General features: G+C 40.9%; 1 long non-coding RNA gene across 1 annotated transcript in view; it reads left to right on the top strand.

Annotated features, from left to right (window-relative positions):
• The first annotated feature begins 2520 nt into the window (after positions 1 to 2520).
• Positions 2521 to 11068, top strand: part of LOC117353475 — a 60664-nt gene continuing 52116 nt past the window's right edge. Inside the window, exon 1 of the long non-coding RNA XR_004537951.1 lies at positions 2521 to 2652. This is a non-coding gene — a long non-coding RNA (uncharacterized LOC117353475). The remainder of the gene's footprint in view (positions 2653 to 11068) is intronic.

Below are 11068 nucleotides of genomic sequence, written 5' to 3'. Positions count from 1 at the left end.
TAGGCCTATATCTCCCCCTCTAAAAATCAGGGAAATAACTTCTGTAATAGGTTTTGTCTCTTGTGTGCCTGGTGTCTCCTTGTTTCTCTTGGTTCACTTTTGAGAGGTACTGTCTGGGGTAACAATCTGTTTGCAAGGATAGTAGGCTGATCTGCTAGTACCTTGCTTTGAATCTCTATCCAAGCCTGTCTCAAATTCAGTGGTTGTGTGACACCAGGCATCTAGATTAATATGGTAGGAAGACATTTATTTTTTGCCTATATTATAAAAACATGCAGGTATCTATGTGTATTTATAAAGTGCTAGTATAAATCATGCAAAAAACTGAGCCTAGATTGAAGGTATGGACATTATGCCTACTCAAGAGCAGGCATAAATATGTGTACATACAATACATAGAGTACAAGGTGTTGTGCATATCTTGAAAAATGGAAGCATAAATTGTGACTCTACCCAGTCTCTCCTCATATGACTTTTAGTGTAACCTCCTACCATTTTTGTCACCTTTCTCTGGACCACTTCAGATCTTCTTATGTCCTATGCCAGATGTGGTCTTCAAAATTGAACATAATATTTCAAGTGGAGCCTCACCAACGACCTGTACAGGGGCATAAACACATTTCTTCTACTGGTTATGCCTCTCTCTATACAGCCTAGCATCCTTCTGGCAACAGCCACCACCTTGTCACACTGTTTTTTGACGTTAGATCTTCAGACATTATCACCCCAAGGTCCCTCTTCCCATCCGTGCATATCAGCTTCTCACCTTCCATCACATACGGCTCCTTTCGATTTCTAATCCCCAAATGCATTACTCTGTATTTCTTTGCATTGAATTTTAGTTGCCAGATATTAGACTATTCCTCTAACTTTTGCAGATCATTCTTCATGTTTTCCACTCCCTCCTTAGTGTCTACTCTGTTACAAATCTTGGTATCATCTGCAAAAAGGCAATCCTTTCCTTCTAACCCTTCGGCAATGTCACTCACAAACATATTGAACAGGATCGGCTCCAACACCGTTCCTTGAGGGTCTCCACTACTCACCTTTCCTTCCTCCGATCAAATTCTACTAACCAGCCTCTGGTGTCTGTTCGTCAAGCAGTTTCTAATCCAGTTCACCACTTTGGGTCCTAATTTCGACTCATCAAATTTGTTCAAGTGCCTCCTTTGAGGAACCATATCAAAGGCTTTGCTGAAATCTAAGCAAATTACATCTAGCATATGTCTTTGGTCTAATTCTCTGGTCACCTAATCAAAAAATTCAATCAGATTAATTTGGCATGATTTACCTTTCGTAAAACCATGTTGCCTCAGATCCTGTAACCCATTTGATTCTAGGAATTTCACTATCCTTTCTTTCAGTAACGCTTCCATTGTTTTTTCATAAACTGAAGTGAGGCTTATTGGTCTTAGTTTCCCACCTCATCTCTGTAAACATTTTTGAGTGCCCTCTGGATGGGTCCCAAAGTGACGGTCTGGGTCAGGAACTGGTTGAGTGGAAGGTGACAGAGGGTAATGGTCAACAGAGATTGCTCCGAGGAAAGGGATGTTACCAGTGGTATGCCTCAAGGTTCTGTTTTTAGGCCTGTTCTTTTTAACATTTTTATAAATGATATTGCTGAAGGGTTGTAGGGCAAGGTTTACCTCTTTATGGATGATACCAAAATCTGCAATAGAGTATGCACCCCGGATGATGTAAATAACATGAAAAAAGACCTAGCAAAACTTGAAGAATAGTCTGAAATTTGGCAGCTAAAATTTAATGCTAAGAAATGCAAGGTAATGCATTTGGGCTGCAAAAACCCAAGGGAACAGTACAGTTTAGGGGGTGAAGAACTTATGTGCATGACAGAATAGCGGGACTTGGGTGTGATTATATGTGATAATCTTAAGGTGACTGAACAGGTTGAAAAGGTGACGGTGAAAGCTAGAAGGATGCTAGGGTGCATAGGAAGATGTATAGCCAGTAGAAAAAAGGAGGTATTGATGCCCCTATATAAGACTCTGGAGAGACCTCATTTAGAATATTTGTGTACAATTTTGAAGACTGTATTTCAAAAAGATGTAAAAGGGATGGAGTCGGTCCAGAGGAAAGCTAATAAAATGGTACATGGTCTTCATCATAAGGTATATGGGGACAGACTTAAAGATCTCAATATTGTCATAGGGAACCCCCTGTGAAGGCAAAGGGATCCTTACAGTGCCCCAGAACTGATGAGCAAAGTAGGGAATTGTCCCAGGAGAAAACAGTAGATAAGACTAAAATTCCTCCTAGGGCACTGCCAAGAAAGAAAATGTCTTTGACTCCTCATGCCTGTTTACCCTTTTCTAAGCAGCAAGTGAAAAGCAAGATAACAGGACTACAAATCCCATCAGGCCAAGGGCAGAGAATTCCTAAAGCCAGGTCTGGAACAGCTCTAGTGCCTAGCAAATCCAGAACTAGTTTGAGCCAGCTCAACAAGCACCTGAGCTCAGAATTAGCCAGAACTAAGGGCACACCTGCACTCCAGCACAGGCAGTTAGCCACTGAGAGGGAAAAGGGTGGGGCTCCTAGTTGCAGGCAGCCATACATTGAGCCACACAGAAGGGAGCTAGATCTTCTCTGCCAGGAAACAGAAATACACCAGAGTCTCATACTCTAGAAGGGCAGGTAGGACTTCAAGATTGGGAGGATTTTGTTGAGGACTCATTCATAAATGAAGATGATATAGAAATGAATGAAGCTCAGAGTATGGAAGAAATGAGTGAGGATTTTTCATACGTTATGACCTTGATTTAATGGCATGGGGCTGAGGAACAGTAGAAAAAGTTTGGAATTTATCAAAGGGAAATTATTGATGAAGATTCCGGACTAGATAGGCTGTATTATTTAAAGCCTTTGGGTGAAAGAGATTTTTTTTCACTTGTTGCATGGAACTGACAGGGAAAAACTGCACAGCCTAAATCCAAGCAGGACTGAGTTTTGTTTTTCTGTAACGCTGCTTGGGGGCAGTGCATGAAAATTGGTTACTTAAAGCAGTGATTCCCAACCCTGTCCTGGAGGAACACCAGGCCAATCGGGTTTTCAGGCTATCCCTAATGAATATGCATGAGAGAGATTTGCATATGATGGAAGTGATAGGCATGCAAATTTGCTTCATGCATATTCATTAGGGCTAGCCTGAAAACCCAATTGGCCTGGTGTTCCTCCAGGACAGGGATGGGAACCACTGACTTAAAGCACTGCTGGCCACAGGACACTGGGGAACTCATTCAAAATCTAGTGGGATCTTAGTTGGGATTTTTGTATACCAAAATCTACAGGGCGGGTAAAGATCCCAACACCTCTGGGGGTATTTTAGCTAAGAAAACCCCAAGTGAAAAGACTTGTAAGAAATCTTAGCAGAAGTTGTTTGAACAAGCCAGGTGGCAAACAGTGGCTGGGCTAGAAGGGCCTAGCCCAGTGTGGCAGGTGTAGGTCTGAGAGCCTCTGAGAAGGGCATTCAAATGCTGACATAGAAGCCAGTGGATGGCAACAAGCCAAATAAAGGAAACAAATGGATGTTTTTTTGTTCTGTATTTTTGTGCCAGGACTATTGTTTGCATGTATTTTGGAACTCATTTTGAATTGCTACTAACTTGCGTTAAATGCACCAAGTCTGGTGGGAAATAAAGATTTCTTTTGTGGCACACAAGTGTTTTGCACTACCGTATTTTCACGCATATAACATGCGCGTTATACACGATTTTTACAAACCGTGCATAACCTTGCGCGCTATAGGCGTGAGCGCGTTTTACAACGTTTTTTCTACATAGTTCCCCCCCTGACATCCAATTCACCCCGCAGGACCGCTCGCACTACCCCCCCTGACGTCCGATTCACGCCCCCCCCCGCAGGACCATTCGCACCCCCACAGCCTTCCCCCCCCCCCATCATGGAGAAGCTCCTACCGTTCTCCTGCTGCTTCCTCTGCCGGCGGTCCCGGGCCTTCTGTAAGCCCTGCTCTGAAATGCTTCCTCTTCCGGCGGTCCCGGCCCTTCTGTGAGCCCTGCGTCTGCACTGCTTCCTCTTCCGATGGTCCCGTCCTTTCTCTGACGTCAGAGAAAGGGCAGGACCGCCGGAAGAGGAAGCCTCTTGTTTATTTCTGTGTTATAGAATTTTTTGGACCCTTGTTTGTTTACAAAAGTTAGATAGACCAAAGTCTAATACAGTGGTTCCCAAACCTGTCCTAGGGGACCCCCAGCCAGTCAGGTTTTCAAGATATCCCTAATGAATTTGCATGAGAGAGATTTGCAAATAATGGAAGTGACAGGTATGCAAATCTCTCTCATGCATATTCATTAGGGATATCTTGAAAACCTTACTGGCTGGGGGTCCCCCAGGACAGGTTTGGGAACCACTGGTCTAATAGATGCTGGCACTGTCATCTTGAAATAGGGACACTGGATCACCTGTTATTTTGTTGTCTCTTAATACTCAACTTTGGAAGTCTATATGGGGTAAAATTAATAGGATATTGGAAACTTCTATCCCAATGTCGTATGACATTGTTTTATTTGGGACTTTATTACAACCTAAAAGTCCAGTTAATGCAAGCAAGAACAGATTACTTTTTATTATGACAGGGGTAGCTATGCAGTTAATCACAAAAAATTGGAAAAACTGGGACAGACTGAACTTCAGTTTTTGGTGGGTAACCCTGTGCCAATTTTACAGATCTAAGTGAATGAATTTGGAACTGGGACATTATAAAAAATTTAAAGAGACTTGGGGGTCCATTAATGGAATTGTAAAAACGGATCACTAGTATAAGCCTTTAATTTTTAAAGGAGTTTCACATACATCCAGGGAGGGTGGGAGGGAGGGAAGGGGGGTGAAATGTACTTATTATTTGTTAGCTATAAGTGCTGTTTATTGTACCAATTGTTTGTATATTCTATTGCACTTTGTATTTGATTTAAAAAATAAAGAATTTTTTAAAAAAAAACACCACAGATCGGGTGTCAATCACACAATGGCACTGTTTATAGAATCGCGCCTTTGGGAAAGGTAGATACCGGAAATGTAGGCCATGGTTTTAACGTGAATCATGCCTATAGAGGTGCTTTATAGTGCCTAACGCCATTTCTGGCATTAGCGATGTCTACAGTGGCATTAGACATTGTAAAGCACCTCCATAGGCTTAGGGCTCCTTTTATCAAGGTGCGCTATGGGGGTTAGCGCGTCGGACATTTCATCACGCGCTAACCCCCGTGGCAAGCCACAATGCTAACGCCTCATCAATGGAGGCGTTAGCGGCTAGCGCGGCAGGTGATTTAACGTGTGGTATTCTGTGCGTTAAACCCCTACTGCGCCTTGATAAAAGGACCCCTTAATGCAGGTGCCTTGAGGTGTGTTGTTTTTTTTTTTTAATGCTTTTAAATGGCATTTTATACTTAGATGCCTAAATTAAGGCTCCGTTTATAGATTATGGGCCATAACTATTTACATGACTGCTCAGTTATAAAACTGCCCTTTTAGGCACACGAGTTTAGAAGAAAAGAGGAGCCTTAAAAATCTAAGTAAGGTTTATATAACTTTAGATGCTTCAATTGCTTTTAATTTTTGATTTATGATGACAGAGCAGTAGGAAATACCCAGAAGATGACTTAATTTTTCTATATGTTTTTCAAACTTAAACCATTTCCATTAATTTATCTGGCATTTCATTGTCCTAAACCTTCCCCCCTTTGCCAGCACATACCAAGGTATAGCTTTGCAGGTTTGTTTACAACTACAGTCTGTGATATTTTTAAACCACTCAACTGGAGTGAAAATCTATCAGGTGAAGAAAAAAAGAAAGAAAATCATATCACATGTGCACTCCTCTTTAGTTTCTGTTGGAAGCAATTACATTATTGTAAAAGCACTTATATAATGAACAGAAGGAAGTTGAAGGATAGGCATGACCCCCTTGGAAAAGCAATTAGATATGCTACACTCCTCTGCTTACAACCCAACTCCTATCACACCTCCCCCTTACAATACAATGCTGATTATTCTTGTACATTTTTCCCATTGGAAAAAAATATCTGGTTTGCAGTGTACCTTAACAATTGTTGATATATTAACATGCAAACTCCAAAGGAGCAGATATATATTAAATACTAGCTGATTACCCGGCGTTACCCGGATATTTATTTATCCCAAAATGTCCCACCCCCCCATGTTACCCCCCCCCCACATGTCCCAACCCCCTACCCTCCACATGTCCCAAAGGAATGTCCCTCTCTATGGGGCTGAACTTAGACTTAAACGGCATCGGGAGTGTCGGTATTCATCTCTGTGAGCCTGAAAACTATGGGTTGGACATTAATATCTGTCGCTTTTGATAATTTTAACATATCACCCTCTTCCCACCCCCACAGTATTTTACCCCGTCCCACCTGCACAATATTTTTCCCCAGATAGTAAGTCATATGTGTACCAAGTTTGGTTGAAATCTCTCCATGCGTTTCAGAGTTATGGTGAGTATTCATCTGTGAGCCCGAAAACACTATGGGGTAGATACTAAAATCTGTCATTTTCAATCATTTTTACATATCCCCCCCTTCCCACCCCCACAGTGTTTGTCCTCAGATAGTAAGTAATGTGTATGTCAAGTTTGGTTGAAATCTGTCCATGCATTGAAGAGTTATGCTGGAACATACATACATACACACACACACATATATTCAAATTATAATGTGAAATATTTAAAAAAATGAATACAATACAACTAACGCAAAACTTGATTATAAACAACATTTGTAGTTTCACCTCCAGGAGCAAGAACATATAAAATCTTGGGTGAACCCACCCTTGAGCAAGCAACATAGAGTTGTGGGCCGCGAGACCCCCAGAACATATCACCCCAGGTAGTGAGGGATCTGCATACCAAGTTTCGTTCAAATCGGTCAAGCCGTTTTTGAATTACTGTGAGAATGGCAGCTTTTTACATTTTTTTCCATTGACATGAATGGGTGAAATCTGATTTTCTGTTTGTAGCTCCGCCCACGTGTGCAAGTGGGCCGCGAGACCCCCAGAACATATCACCCCAGGTAGTGAGGGATCTGCATACCAAGTTTTGTTCAAATCGGTCAAGCCGTTGTTGAATTACTGTGAGAATGGTAGCTTTGTACATTTTTTCCATTGACATGAATGGGTGAAATCTGATTTTCTGTTTGAAGCTCCACCCACGTGTGCAGGTGGGCTGCGAGACCCCCAGAACATATCACCCCAGGTAGTGAGGGATCTGCATACCAAGTTTTGTTCAAATCGGTCAAGCCGTTGTTGAATTACTGTGAGAATGGTAGCTTTTTACATTTTTTCCATTGACATGAATGGGTGAAAACTGATTTTCTGTTTGTAGCTCCGCCCACGTGTGCAGGTGGGCCGCGAGACCCCCAGAACATATCATCCCAGGTAGTGAGGGATCTGCATACCAAGTTTCGTTCAAATCGGTCAAGCCGTTTTTGCGTGATCGCGGCACATACACACATACATACACACATACATACCTCCGATTTTATACATATATATATATATATATAGATTAGAGTATGGATGGATTTCTTGATTGTGGCATAGTCAGATGCGGATCTGGATAATGGTGTCTCTGTCTGGATTCCTTTTATGTCTTCTCAGCTGAATTCAATTTGATCTAGACAAAAGTATTAATTTATGGGTTTGGCCTGGACATACTTGGTTCATTATGACTTAGAATTCTCATATATGCTAACATAGGGATCAACATTTAGCATTCTTTAACCAGGAAGAATAACTACCTGATTAAATCATGCTGACTTGGTCTGGTGCTGATTTTTTTTTTTTTAGCAGCACTTAACTAGAGAGTGTCACTGAACATTATGGAGAGTGCCATAGCACACTCCGGTTAATGCCAGGTCAGTCTGGTGGCAGAGCCGGGGGAAATTGCCAATGCTTGGATAACTATCTGCAATCCAGTTTTTCTACTAGTAAATTCAAGCAAGTTCATGCTAAGAAAATTATTTAGAAGATTAAAATTTGTAGAGACCGATGACTAGTGGTAGAAATCTGGAATGCTCTTCCAGAGGCTGTTAAAGGGGAAAGCACCATCCAGGGATTTAAGAAAGGGTTAGATAAGTTCCTGCTGAACCAGAACGTACACAGGTAAGGCTATACTCAAATAGAACACTGGTCTTTGACCTAAAGGCCGTCACGTGAGTGAACTGCTGGGCACGATAGACCACTGGTCTAACCCAGCAGAGGCAATTCTTATATTCTTATGTAAATTCATATCGCCAGTGAAGTGTTTGGAGCTGAGGTGGGTGGTATCACTGAGGTCTAAGAAGAGTGCTTGGATTTACTACTACTGAAGTAGAAAAACTGGATTGTGTATGTTTGGACACAACTTCTAAGTTGTTTTGAAGAGCTGACACGGTAGATCTGTGGATAACTATCTGGCCATATCAAGCAGTCCTAACTACAGTAGCTTGGATAGCTATCTGGGTGGTGGCATTGAATATTGGTGGCACTCGGCTATCTTCTGGGAGCTGCTGAAGATCCATATATTCAGTATCAGCAGCGCATTTTTTTTTTTAGCAAAAAAAGGCGCACTCATTCTTCAGGAGTGGGGCTATCACTGAGGGACCCACCCCACAGTAGACTGGCCCCCTACAACCAGCTACAGAATCCATGAAGAAGAAGGATTGAGTGTACAGAATTGGATCTCTTTTATTAATACTTGGGGACCATTGGTCATTTTTATGAAGCAATGGAAAATATGCCAGTACTCAGTAGCCCTGAACACCACCTAAAAAAAAAAAGTCCCAAGTACCAGATCATGGCAGATATTCTTTTGGTTTCTTTTAAAATAAATCTTTATTGATTTTTAAGACCAACAAAAGTGCATAACCGTATATATACATTAATCAGCAAGTTAAACACTTATAATCATCATCAATAACACTGCATAAAGAATAAATCCCCCCCCTTTTCTTCCATTGCATAGTAACATAGTAGATGACGGCAGATAACGCCCGAATGGTCCATCCAGTCTGCCCAACCTGATTCAATTTAATTTTTTTTTACTTTTTCTTCTTAGCTATTTCTGGGCAAGAATCCAAAGCTCTACCCAGTACTGTGCTTGGGTTCCAACTGCCGAAATCTCCATTAAAACCTACTCCAGCCCTTCTACACCCTTCCAGCCATTGAAGTCCTCCCCAGCCCATCCTCCACCAAATGGCCATATACAGACACAGACCGTGCAAGTCTGCCCAGTACTGGCCTTAGTTCAATTTAATTAAGGATTAAGACAAAGCAAATAAATACCCCCCTCCCTCCCTGGATGTGTGTAGAAATAAACAAAAATTAAAGACAAAAGCCAACTATAATGAAGTAACAAAAGACGTCAATGGGCTCCAAACCAGTTTAAATAAATTGCTATGCCCCAACATGTCGGCATTCATTTTCTCATACCTATATCTTGAGCATAAATTTGCCCACCAAAAAGGAAAATTGAGGTGATTATAATTTTTCCAATTACAAGTTACCATCTGCATGGCTATCCCGGTCATAATTAGGAAAAGCTGGCATTTATAGCGGTCCATGGGAGGGCTTAACACAGACCACGTTTCATTTAGATTGAAGGTGAAGGTCTTAGTTCCACTGAATTTATAATCTTGTCATATGGGCAATCTCAAAAAATGAAGGCGATGCATGTTCTTTCTCCGTATCTTCCCTGCAACCCTATGAGCTAACTTTTGTACATTTTTTTCATTAAATTTATATGAATTACAATTTAATTAAAAAAAATTTTCATACACAGTGATTGGATGGTGGGTCTCACTATAGGGACTTGGGTCCTTGGCGTGATTACAGAATTCTGAGTGTATGTTAACTCTCACATAATGTGTTTTTTTTTTGTTGTTGTTGTTTTATTTTTAACTAAACCTTAAGTTTGTATACTGCATCATCTCCACAATCGTAGAGCTCGCACTGTTTAAAGGGTATAGTATGGAGAAGGAACTCCAATGAGGGTTATAGAACAGTATAGAGAAAGCTTAGAGGGATTTAGTATAACAAAGAGGAGGAAATATTATATTTTTGAGAATAGCCAAGTTTTCAGATGTTTTCAGAAAAGTTGGTGTGCGCCCAGATTCTGAAGTTGGGTAGAAAGGTTATTCCAGAGCTCTGTGATTCTGAAGGAGAGGGATGTCCCTAGTTTTCCTGGATGGGATATGCCTTTTAATGAGGGGAAGGATAGTTTGAATTTTTGGGTGGATCTGGTGATGTTAGGATTCGAGGAATTCCAAGATAGTGGGATAAGGGGAGGAAGGATGCCGTGTAGGATCTTGAAAGTTAGGCAAGTGCATTTAAAGTGGACCCTAGAGACTACTGGAAGTCGGTGAAGTTTGGACAGGAGTGGGGAGACATGGTCAAATTTACTTTTAATCTTTATTCATTTTTAAACTCACAATAAGTGTAACATAAAATACATACATTTTATACTTTAACATCACTTAATATATCTTCAAATTCTAACTTGCGTCAGTTATCCCCCTCCCTTATACCCAACAATTATTCATAAGCGAAAGAAATCATAAAATATTCCCAACCCCACCCGATTTCTAAGGTTTAAGATCATCTTTAGAGTTTGCTTTAGAGATCTTTTATTATTTTTGTTTGAAGCACTTTGATCTCTATTTTCATTATATTGCATTTTTAGCAATCTCCCTTAAATTTATTTTGACTGTATTTGAAATGTAGGCCAGCAAAACATCTATCTTGCTTTTTCAAATATGGATATGTTTGTGCTCAGTGCGTCTATCTTTTTCAACCATTAAAAAAAAAAAAAAAAAAACACAAAAGAAAAACACACAGGACAAGCCATTGGGATGTAGGAAGGGCCAGAATTCTTAGACATGCCTTCATCCTTCCAGTGGTCATATGGTAAGTTTGGGCACCTTTTTGGCACTTATTTGTTGTTAGAAAAAAGTCTAGCCCCAGATATTCAAATTGTGCCCTGGACATATTCGTAAATATTCAATTATGGGAGAAAAACATCCCAAGTCGTAAGGCTGCCCTA

This window comes from Geotrypetes seraphini, chromosome 2 (assembly GCF_902459505.1).
Source record: "Geotrypetes seraphini chromosome 2, aGeoSer1.1, whole genome shotgun sequence".
Lineage (NCBI taxonomy): Eukaryota > Metazoa > Chordata > Amphibia > Gymnophiona > Dermophiidae > Geotrypetes > Geotrypetes seraphini.
This window is presented reverse-complemented; position numbering and strand designations above follow the sequence as displayed.